General features: G+C 39.6%; 1 protein-coding gene across 1 annotated transcript in view; it reads left to right on the top strand.

The window, feature by feature from the left end:
- The window catches only part of LOC136959844 (putative nuclease HARBI1), a 201,725-nt gene that overhangs the window by 165,264 nt on the left and 24,636 nt on the right, over window positions 1-11,825 (top strand). The window lies entirely within an intron of this gene.

Here is an 11,825-nt window from a genome sequence, read left to right as displayed (position 1 = left end):
AGTACTGTTAGTCAACAACACAAATGTATTGCTGTAAATTGTAATTTGGGGAACAAAGACTAAGAAAACAAGGAAATAAACAAATCATCATAGGGATTTCTGTCATAGTGTGGCATGGATCTCATTTGAGATTGTTGTTCTTCTTCCTCTTCCTCTGCCTCTTCCTCTCCCTTGTCCACCTCCTCTCATTTGGACAATTCTTCCATTTCTTCTGATATTTTCATCCATGATTTCAAAGTACAGATGAGCTTACCTTTGTATTCATTCCAAACCCCTGACTGCTTGTTGAGTATATTTGCTTGTTAGTGCTTACACATGGATAATTGGTTGGTAAGGGTGTTTGAATTGCGCTGTTTTGGGTTTACTTATCAAATGGCAGTGTTTTCTGAATTACATAATGGTGATAATTGTGTCTTAAAGTAAGAGGTGTGTTTAGACTTTTGCAAAGAAGTGTGAATGAACCTGAGAAATGTGTCAAAAAGGGTAAATTGTGTTTAAAGATTGGGGTACATGGTCTTTCTGCTGGGATTTGGCAAAATGGTTTTGTGGGGAGGCTTACACATACCATTTTTGTGTGTTAGCAATCGAGAAAAACTGTAAACAAAACCACCGCTGTCAACCTGTTTGAATGGTTTTCGGCGGGACAGACAGCAGCACCATCTCGATTCACGGACATTTTCGGTAAATTAACACAATGTCAATCGGTCACTGGTGTGTTGTATCATGTATGTCTGATACTTTATTAACATGTATGTATTACATGAACTTATAATACATAACGCAATATTGTGAAGCAGAGCTAGAAATGGCTATGCTAGCTACCATACTGTACCATACTGTACATACCAAACAGTAGCCTAATGAGGACTATATTGTTCCACTTAACGTTTAACCTTCGACTGTTGAAGTAAATGGGACTTGTTAAACGTGTTTTAATTCATCAGCCCACTTACAATTCACCACATTAACAATTATATTTGTAGTACTTGATGCAAGTTGAATCTAACCATTATCACCAGCAACTGCTGAATTTAAGACAAGGAGTTTGGTAAATAGAACAGAATAAACAAAGCAACCAACTGCATTCAATAAAACATTTTATTGTACAATATGTCCAGTGTTCTTCCACTCCTTTTGTTTGTAGTGATCCGGTGATCTTCTGGCTATGATACATGTACAGCTAGCTAGAGTAAAAGTGTTGCTTACGTAGACCTACATTCTAGCTCCAACTGCATTTAGAATCTAACAAAGCTTACGATAAACTTTAACTAAAGCTGGCTATATAAAATACTACAAAAAATGCAGGATTTTCGTGAATTTACCACGACCACTTCGGACCCTTTAATCTGCAATTCATTGTTGCTACCTGTACTAACTAAGCTAGTAAGAGCTCTATAGAAGACTTACTTTGTATGCCAACGAACACCAATAACTAGAACTAATTTGACAGACTATAAGCCAACTGACCACTGGTTATGATACACGTGCCCTCTAGCTAGATTCAGTAAAAGTGTTGCTTATGTTAGATACTAGACCTACAGTCTAGCTCTAACTGCGTTTCGAATCAAACAAGCTATAATTCTTAGCTTCGGAGACACTGAAAATGAATGGGGTTGAACGGTGGAAAATGCAATGTTTGGAACTACAGGTCGCATGTGACACGCTTTACTTCCGCATTTCTCGATAACGTTAGGTGAGTTCGACTTCATGCAGCGCCGGCGTCGCGTGCAGCCGCCTGCAGCCCGGCTGACTTGAAGCAGCCAATGGCATTCCCAGCTTCAAGTCAGCCGGCTGCATGCACCACCGTCGCTGCATGAAGTCGAATACAGCTAAAGTAATCGAAGAATGCGGAAGTAAAGCGTGTCTTATTCTCAAGCGATCTTCTGTAGAAATAGGTGCGTTCGACATGTACTGCGGCTGCATGAAACGACCGACGAGAGTAGCCGCTTGCAGTCGGGGAGGAGTTAAAAACGACTCTGTAAAGTCGGACATTCCAGCTTCTCGTGGGTTGCTGCGTTGACGTCAGTTATGTCCGATCAAGCGCTGTTTGCTTACTTTATTTTATTTATAATTAAACTTAGTCTTTCCGTTAGTGTAGAGGCGGACTAAAACCCTTTCTTCAACAAATATTTAATTAAATTAAACAGTTTGGTCCGGATTTGAGCATTGGCGAAACTGAAGGTTTCAGAATAAATACAAAACACGCGTCAAAGTTGTTAGTCTGGCCAATAATGAAATAGCTGTGTCGTCATTAGAACCCGTGCAGTAGTGATGGGAAGTTCGGATCAGGTCCGTGTACTTTGCGGCCAATGGATTTTCGTTTTGAAATTAGAAAACCAAAGTCGTGAAACAAGCTGTTTCCCGACTACAATTTAGAAATAAGAAAACAAATGGAAAACTACCCATTTTCCATTTTTTGTTTCGATAATAGAAAACGGAAAACGAAAAAACGACCCATTATCTGATTTTCTTTGATGTGCTTAAACATGGAAATCGGGAATAAAAATAAGTGTGTGGAAATCTTTCTCAATTTTGCCTAGATTTTTGTGTTGTGACCCGGAAGTTGCTCCCACGAGCTTGACAGTCACATTCAGGATGTCAGCAGAGGGCGCATAGCAGAGCAGATGAACGATAAAATTGCTCGCAGAGCAATTGAGCCTCAATGCAAAATTGGATTAGGCCTACATCGGACTGAAGCATGGTTCCAGAGTCTCATCAGCCACCTCACAAAATAAAGAAGGTTCTACACCAAATTTGAATATTCTTCTAAGAAAGTCAGCAACCGGATATAGGCCTATTTTATAAATTACTTTAAAGTGAGTCTCTTGGACTTTTGGGGAAAATGGGCCATTTAATGAATTTAAAATGTTATTTTTTATGGACAATGCAACCATATTCGGAACCTGTACACACAGTCCTCTGTTATCAAATCAATCAATCAATCAACTTTATTTATATAGCACATTTAAAAAACCACAGGGGAAGCCAAAGTGCTTTACATTTATACATAAAAATACATACAATAAATATATATAGAAAACACAAACAAACAAGCTCACTGCAAGTGATTTCTAGGGAATGACGGAACATTTAAGGTAAGTTAAAAGCAAGGGAGTAAAAGTGCGTTTTTAAAAGAGATGTAAAAACAGGGAGCGAGGAGGCCTGTCTGATATTAAACGGCAGCTTATTCCAAAGCTTGGGTGCAGCAGCGGCAAATGCTCTGTCACCTCTGAGTTTCAGCCTTATTTTAGGAACTGTCAGCAACAGCTGGTCGGCTGAAAACATATTTAGATTTCAAAGCATCACTAATATATGTATTAGCCTATTACATTTACTGTCAAATAAAGTACAATCATTAATAAAAACATTTGGTAAAGTTGGTAAGGGTCTTATTCTTACATATAACAATGTGCTTTGAACTAACTGTAATAATGGTATCGGTATTGCTTTAAAGATCTTGTTGTATTCTCTGTACAGTATAAATATAAGTACAGTTTAAATTATATTTGTCGAAGAAAGCTTTATATTCCAAAAGGTTACCAGACATCTATAACATCATTCACAAACACAATGCCCTTTTCATACCAATCATATTTAAACAATGATTTCCTATTGATTACAATGACCCTATTGTTCCATAAGGCTCAAATTCTTTAAGATATAATTTTTTTGGCTCGAAGTTGATAGGCTCGACATTTTTAAGCTCGAAATTTTTGGGTGGCTCGAATTTGTGCAACCTGAATTTTGGAGTCTTGAATTTTTGGGTCAGATTTTTTTTTTCATTGAAATATATATTCATATGTGAATTTGGTGTTGTTTAAATTTCAATATTAAGTATTCAATGCCTTTTAAAATTCAAAACATGTCACTGATTTGCTTCCATACAAATGGCAGCGCGCCCTCTGCTGACATCCTGAATATGTGGACCAGAGTGACTGTCAAGCTCGTGGGAGCAACTTCCGGGTCACAAGACAAACGAGTGTTTTTTCGAGTTAATCGTTCATTTCAACGGGGGGGGAGGGGGGGGGGGCCGTCCACTGCAAACACGTATCATATTCTCATGTAGGTTAGTGCATGACGTGCACCAGCAGATACAATTTTAAAAGAAATTCCTGCATTAAAATAATGTATAATGTATCATGACAGTTTGTATGATTTGGTCATTTATTATCACACTAGCATTTAATTATTACGGCAAACAATTACACTGCACTAAACTGTAAGTGTAAATGTAAAGTGAAAATAACAAAACCAGTCAGTATGATGACTTGAGCGAATATCATTCACGTCTTACTAAAACAGCGGCCACGCGAAAGGGAATGAGGAAACTGTTTCCTCTACTAAAAAATACAATGCGGGTCACGTGAAAAAAGGATCCAAAGACTCGTAGAAAGGCCGAGTTGGGAAATGAACGAATCGTTTGTTTCCTCCAGTACAGAGCCTATGCAGGTCACGTGAAAAATGATCCAAAGACTCGTAGAAAGACCGAGTCGGGAAATGAACGAATCGTTCGTTTCCTCTAGCTACCAGTACAGAGCCTATGCAGGTCACGTGAAAAATGATCCAAAGACTCGTAGAAAGACCGAGTCGGGAAATGAACGAATCGTTCGTTTCCTCTAGCTACCAGTACAGAGCCTATGCAGGTCACGTGAAAAATGATCCAAAGACTCGTAGAAAGACCGAGTCGGGAAATGAACGAATCGTTCGTTTCCTCTAGCTACCAGTACAGAGCCTATGCAGGTCACGTGAAAAATGATCCAAAGACTCGTAGAAAGACCGAGTCGGGAAATGAATGAATCGTTCGTTTCCTCTAGCTACCACTACAGAGCCTGTGCAGGTCACGTGAAAAATGATTCAAAGACTCGTAGAAAGACTGAGTCGGGAAATGAACGAATCGTTCCCTCTAGCGTTTCCTCTAGCTACCACTACTGAGCCTATGCAGGTCACGTGAAAAATGATCCAAAGACTCGTACCCGAAGACCGAGTCGGGAAATGAACGAATAATTTCTGTTTACTTGGACGAGCCTATGCAACAGTCCCGATGCGCGGCCACGAGAAAATGAATGAATCACTCTTTGAGAGGACTTGTTACTCCCGAGTCCTTGTAAGGATTTGTTCAAAATTTATGAATCGTTCACGAACGACACATCACTACCGTGCAGTTGCTCTTGAGAATAGGGATGCGTATTGATAAGATTTTAAGGTTTCCGACTGCTTATCAATTCCTGCTTATCGATTCGATTCCTTATCGATTCTCTTATCGATGTTCCCCTCTACGAATTTCTCAAACTGGCTTTGACTGGCTCTGAAATGAGCTAATACCTACCACCTCTAGGCCTCTTCAGGCCTCTGTTTTCAAAACAAAATCTAGTCGGAGATAGAAACTTTCAGTTTCCTTGTGTTCAAGCTTCTATTACTCAACACCAGTAGGATTTACAGGGGTCCTAACAACAGGGGAAATAACTTCAGTGTCACCTTTCAAAAAAGACCATTTACATGCATGTACTCCAAATGGTTCAACAACAACTTTCAATGTACTTTGGGTATGTTGTTTAGGCGTTTTCAGGCACATTTAACAGGACTATTAAAAAGTTAAACAATTAAAATGTTAAGTTTAATAATGGATTAAAAATAGATATGCTCAGTTTAATAATGCAACACACGAACATTTGCTGATAACACAAGCCGCCCCGATAATGTGAAATGATCAATACGATCAATACTAATAGAGACGAATGCCGGAGCTAAAATGTATGCTTCAAACGACGGGACACAAGATAGATCGACTACACACAATAAAGGCAAATTGCTTCACACAGTAACAAGTGGTTGTGATCACTTTTGAGCAGTTTAGCTCTACCTTAGATAGTTAGAGATGAAGCGCGAATGTTAGCTGCGCTGCTGCATGCATCGAACACATGACGTTCCAGTAACTTCATTCCATGCTGTGTTTTCAAATGCTTCTTCATATTTCCTCCCTTCGACGAAATAGACTTTTTACACGGGTTACAAGTGGCGTTGTTGTCATTTTGTCGTGTGAAATATAACCAAACTTTAGAACGCTTCTTCCTAGTTGCCATGTTTGCTGCAGTCTGTCTATGCGCAAACTTTTATAGTTTATTCAGACAGACGTTCGCGTGTCTTCAACTTCAAGGCAGCCGGCTGCAGCCGGCTGTCGGCGCTGCCGGTGCTGCATGAAGTCGAACACACCTAATGTGCTCGGCTACACCATAGACATAATAAAGAATAGACGCCACATTGGCTTTAAAAAAAATAAAATATTCAACATTGTTTGCAAATACAGTAATACAGTGTTCAACAATTACATGTTCACTTACGTAACAAAAGTATTTGTGTCAGATTAAATATCCTGTAAAGTAAATTCCATGTTTTGCTTCTAAGTACATTATATACGTGTGAAATTAGTTCCTGAAAGCATGTGCAAAGCACTAAAACTTTGTCACACTGAAATGTGGAGTTAAACCGAAGAACAGTTTCTCTTCCGTTTTCAGATCAGGTTTTAATGGGCGGAGCCAAAAAATGCCCTATCTACGTCATTTCGCCCTATCTACGTCAGATCACTGAATGGCTCCTCCTGCTGTACTGTTATTGTAGCCTACATCAGCTAGCTACCTAGCTTCAGGATGTCTCCCACCAACCGCAACTGCATCTTCCCTGGATGCAAGAACTCCAGCTGCGCTGCAACGCCATTTAAGTTCCCTATTGATAATGAAAGGAAAAATAGGTGGATAGATTTTGTGAAGAGCCACGCTCATGGAAAGCTTCGGATAAACTCCAACAGCCGCCTCTGCACTGACCATTTCACGGCGGACAGTTTTAACATGGACCAGAGACAGACGGGGTTCACCAACACACGGCTTCTCTTGCAGCGCGGAGCCGTACCGAGCATCGCCCCTCCGGCCGTTCATCCTCCGGTCGCACCTGGACCATCCACCGCCGCCAGCAGTTCATCAGTTCTGTGTGCTTGTTATAATTACACTAGCTAACTTTTCCAGAGGTGTCTCTGCTATGAGTTAGTGCAAACCGCTAAATTGATATTAGGCTACTCGGTGTAGAATGATGGTATTTTGGTGAATTGGTAGCTAATGTGTTAGAAGTAGCCTAGTTGGAGAGCTCACTGTCTGCTGTCTCTGGTGTCAATTTTTACTGTTTCAGCTCAGGGGAACATTTCATTTATATGTATCTGTATGTTTCACTCATTGAACAAATACATTCTAATTCTATACGGTTTTGTTCGGCTTGACATAGCGTCCATTATCTGGGTCGGAGGTAGGCACTACGCAGCGAGGGGCGGAGCTTCAGCTCCTTCAGGCGACACGCCCCCCCAGTCTCAAGCAGAGAAGACTGCTGATTTGTTCACGATTTTAAAGCCTAGTTTACATACTTGTCGGTGTTATTTTTTCATTCGAATTTGAATAGGTAGTTAATAACACATTATTCTGTGGTGTGGCGAACTTAAAACTCGTTTCCAGGTCCACTTTACAGGATCTTTAAGCATACGCCGCATTGGCTGCTGGGCGCGAGAAATGCGGCCGCCATCTTGGAAAGGGGAAATTCCTAGTTGCGTAGCAGCAGAATAAACAAGATGCCACACCACTGTGCAGCATATTCATGCTCTAATCGGCGAACTATCTCAAATAGGGCTCAGGGGATTACTTTTCACAAGTAATATTTAACATTACAGTACTATTTGTTGCATTTTGTGAATAGAATCTTACCAGAGTTGAGAAATTAGGAGCAAGAATCTTTGATATTACTGTACTGAAATTGTAGCTAGCAAGCTAGCCTAGCCCTGTTTACTGCACCGGCCGATGTACACCCGGCTATAGCAGGGAGGAATCGGGCCGATTCCGGCAGAATGTCGGGACAATCGGCTGAGAATCGGACTCGGCCGACGGCATTGGCCCGAGTCTGGCCCGATTTCGGCGGTATGAGTTATGGCTAAGATGCGGGTATTGAGCTCGGGTCGATTCCGGTGAGAGTTATCTGGCCCTACTGTTATTGAAATAAGAGGGGATGCGTCATGATGCACATGTGCTGCAGTGGTAAATTTGTCTAAACTTTTTGAGACGTGTTGCTGCCATCACATTCAAAACTACCTTATTTACTTAAAATGATACATTTCATCAGTTTAAACATTCTATGTTCTGCAAATAACATATAGGTTTATTAAATTTGCTAATCATTGTATTCTGTTTAATTTATTTTACACAACGTTCCAACTTTTTTGGAAATGTGGTTCTATGCCATTTATTTCCAACTCTGCCCCAGCATGTCATAGTCATCAATGTTCTTATCTGCAGAAAAATGTGTAGATTTAATAAATGAGACACTGAACTGAAAATATAATTATTTATTTACTATCAACAAGAACAGAAACAATCATTGGTGATGTGTAATATTAAGCAGGCATTCTCTGTATAGCAGACCAACGCTGTATAATCACACACAATGCAAATGTGTTTTAATTATTTTGTTAAGTGTTAATGTGATCCAAAGGTATTACATTTACAAAGACAATTCATCAAAGAATCTCAGTTCTTCCTTAATGAAGCCAATTGTCATTTTGACAAAGAATACATCAGAATCCTCATATAAAGCAACTATAGAAATTGCTGAATAATATTTATACAGTACATTTTCATGCAGAGTTTGCAGCTCAAAGTGCTGTCCATAAACAAACACGTAAGAAAGGATGTGCAGATATGGTTTCAACATGATCTATGCAAGCCCCCCACTGAAGCGTCACAGCTGGCAGTGGACACATCTAGGACTTCAGACTCCTGGCCATGAACATTCCCTGCTAGCCTACAATCATCCAGTTTTACATTCTGGACCAGTGGGTTCTTTCCTGTCCATACCATCTCTTTCAAGGAGCTTGGTGCTCTCCCCTTACTGCTCAGAGACCAGGTAAAAGCATGAACCACACAAATTATCATTTGCAGCCAATTCTACATTTGTGAATTTTGTGTATTCTAATACAAGATCATTTCTCATAGGCTTGCTTTCTACAACCATGGCATCAGGTTTCTACAACTTGACTAAAGGAGAGAGTATATGAACAAGTGAGTAATTATGATAGCTTGCTCCATTAATAAAGTACCAAAACATTAAAGAATTAATTAAGTAATTCAGACCAGAATTGCATAGATGTTACAGTATGTGCAGTATTATACATATGGTTTGCATACCAATATACATATACTGTAAGTACACAATTATGTGCAGTGCAGAATATGAATATAATTTATATATATGTTTATAATGTAAATAAAAAGTGACTAGGGATGTGGTTTGGGTGTAATTTTGTGTGTGGCAGGTCTGTGACTGTTGGTGAAGGAGCAAAGAGTCCTGTACTGCCTCCCAAGATTAGGTGGCAACCAGTCAGTGGTTAGGGTCCTCTGCAGGCTCTCCACAGGAAGACCAGGAGAGCTCCTCAGAGATGTGGACACCCAGGAACTTGAAACTGGAAACATAAATATACATTTTATTAGGCTAATACTAGTTTTACAGTAGATCAATATCTCTACAGTAAGAATTATTGTGGTCCAAAGTACTTGAGAATACATGTAAACATTATAGGCTATTAGTGACAGAGTCCATGAGTGGAAAACAAATACTTGTGCATGTTTGTAAAATATCCCCTGTGCTACTTGTGACACAGTACTGGATTATATAACACACATGGCATAAAAATACAGGCCTACAATATAGATTTTCTCAATGTAAAATACACTGCAGTGCAATCATGTAAATAAAATCATCGTAACAGCAATGGGCACATCATAATCCCTCTTAGTTATAAAACAAGTGTTATACATCTTGTAAATCCTGAACATACATCTTGTAAATCCTGAACAGTTGTAGGCTACTCTTACAAAATTGACTGATTCATCCTACTCAGTGCTGTTTTCTCTTATCTGATCATGTTGGTTATGGTATATATACACATTAGATCACTTGTTTTAATGTCTCTGTTCATATTGGGTAGGCTACAGAAGTTTAACACACCGAAAAATATGGCAGATCGTACCACCACAGCCAAAGACTGACCTCACGGGCCGTTGGTAAACCATCCACGTCTCGTGGATGGTTTACCAACAGATTAAAAATGCTAACGTCTTTCTTTGCAGTTGTTGGTGGTTTTCAGCGAGAAAAGACAGAAAGATTAAGGCATTGTTAGAATTGTAGTTTTACTGTAGTATAGTCGTTAAATATTTTATATAACGTCACTGTGTCCAATCCCGACCGCTGTAAACTACTATTGTCCAAACCCGAACGGGGTTTGGACACTCAGTTTCCGGTCTTTTTGCCAGCATTTTCTTTTGCTATCGCCAGCAAAGTGTAAGTAGTATTATTTTAGGCATACCAAACAATCTACGTGTATTTCATGAACATATATGGACGTTTACATGTCTAAATAATATAGGACAGTTACTTTGGCCGAAAGACCACTCGACGACACTCGGGCGACGATCTTTACTCTGACAAGTGTGTCTTTGTTGTCATCGTACTGCTACTATGGGTTAGCATATGAGTGTATTTCAATGCTAGCTTAACACTACTTTGTCTTGCCAATGTAAATACACGATCATGTGGGACGTGATCTGTAGTCGAGGGGAGGAAGGGATGGGGGCTAGCAAACTTTGAGAAGAGTTCAACAAAACATCCAGCAGGTGGTGGTATACAGTCAATTGAGATTTTATCGCATAGTTTGGAGATGTTGAAGCGTGATATCTTATTGTGGAGGACATAACTACGTCCCCGGATATGTTGCCAGCATTGATGGTCAGTTTGGTGACCCTGGATCAAGTTAATATCCCCAGAAAAACAGCAGCGGCCAGTGTTTAGAAATGCGGTCGGGTTTGGACAAGGGTAGCGCACGGGTAATTTACCGGCGCCAGCGTCTTTTGACCGGCTCTAGTAAAGGCTAAGCTAACTCTAAATTTTTAAACAATATTTACTTCGAAAGGTAAGAAGTTAAAGCTTAACGTGAAATCAGTAAATCAGCTGAAAACGTGATACGATTATTTTTATCAATATTTGAAGTGGCATTTTCTCAGAATGTTAGCTAAAAACCGGTCGGGATTGGACACAGTGACGCTAACTCTAAAGTTTTTGATAGTTTTTGTTTAGCTAGTGTTCCGACATAGCTCTACTGTAGGTTTGTTGTGTAATCTTTAGCGTAGCTTATGATAGTGTAGTTTACATTAGTGTTTTGTATATTTAGCATAGACTAATCAATTGTTTTATAGTATCAGTGTTGTGTACAGTAGTTTTGTTGTAGGTTTTGTATTTAGGTCTAGCGTTAGTTGAGTATACTCAATATTTTAGCTAGTCCAAGTTAGTTGCTACGGCCTAGCTAGCAATTCCTGTACAGTACAGTGACCAATTGACAACTGACCAACACCAATCGACAACAATTGCCAGGTGAGTAGAGCTAGCCTACACGGGTGTATGCGACGTTATTACGTTAAGTATTTACGGTTAATGTGAAAATTAACTTAAGTTAGGAATGACATTTTTCCTATTATAACCATTTGGTAAGGTCAGGTTCCCTATGCTAATGTGACAGTTGGAATAACCTCGGAGCTAATTGCTAAAATCAAACGGATTGCGCGAGCTAATCAACTCAAGCTAGCCAGCTGTCAATGTTAACATACCTTATCTTACGATACTGACACTAACCTTTCGAATACAATATCATAACTGATAGATGAATATTAATGCAACAATAAAAACATAAATCTAGCTACTAACATAGCCTTATGTGAGAAACAACTTACCATTCACGCGTGCTCATC

Source organism: Osmerus mordax, chromosome 17 (genome assembly GCF_038355195.1).
Source record: "Osmerus mordax isolate fOsmMor3 chromosome 17, fOsmMor3.pri, whole genome shotgun sequence".
Taxonomy (NCBI): domain Eukaryota; kingdom Metazoa; phylum Chordata; class Actinopteri; order Osmeriformes; family Osmeridae; genus Osmerus; species Osmerus mordax.
Note: the sequence above shows the minus strand (reverse complement) of the source record. Positions and strands in the feature narration are given on the sequence as shown.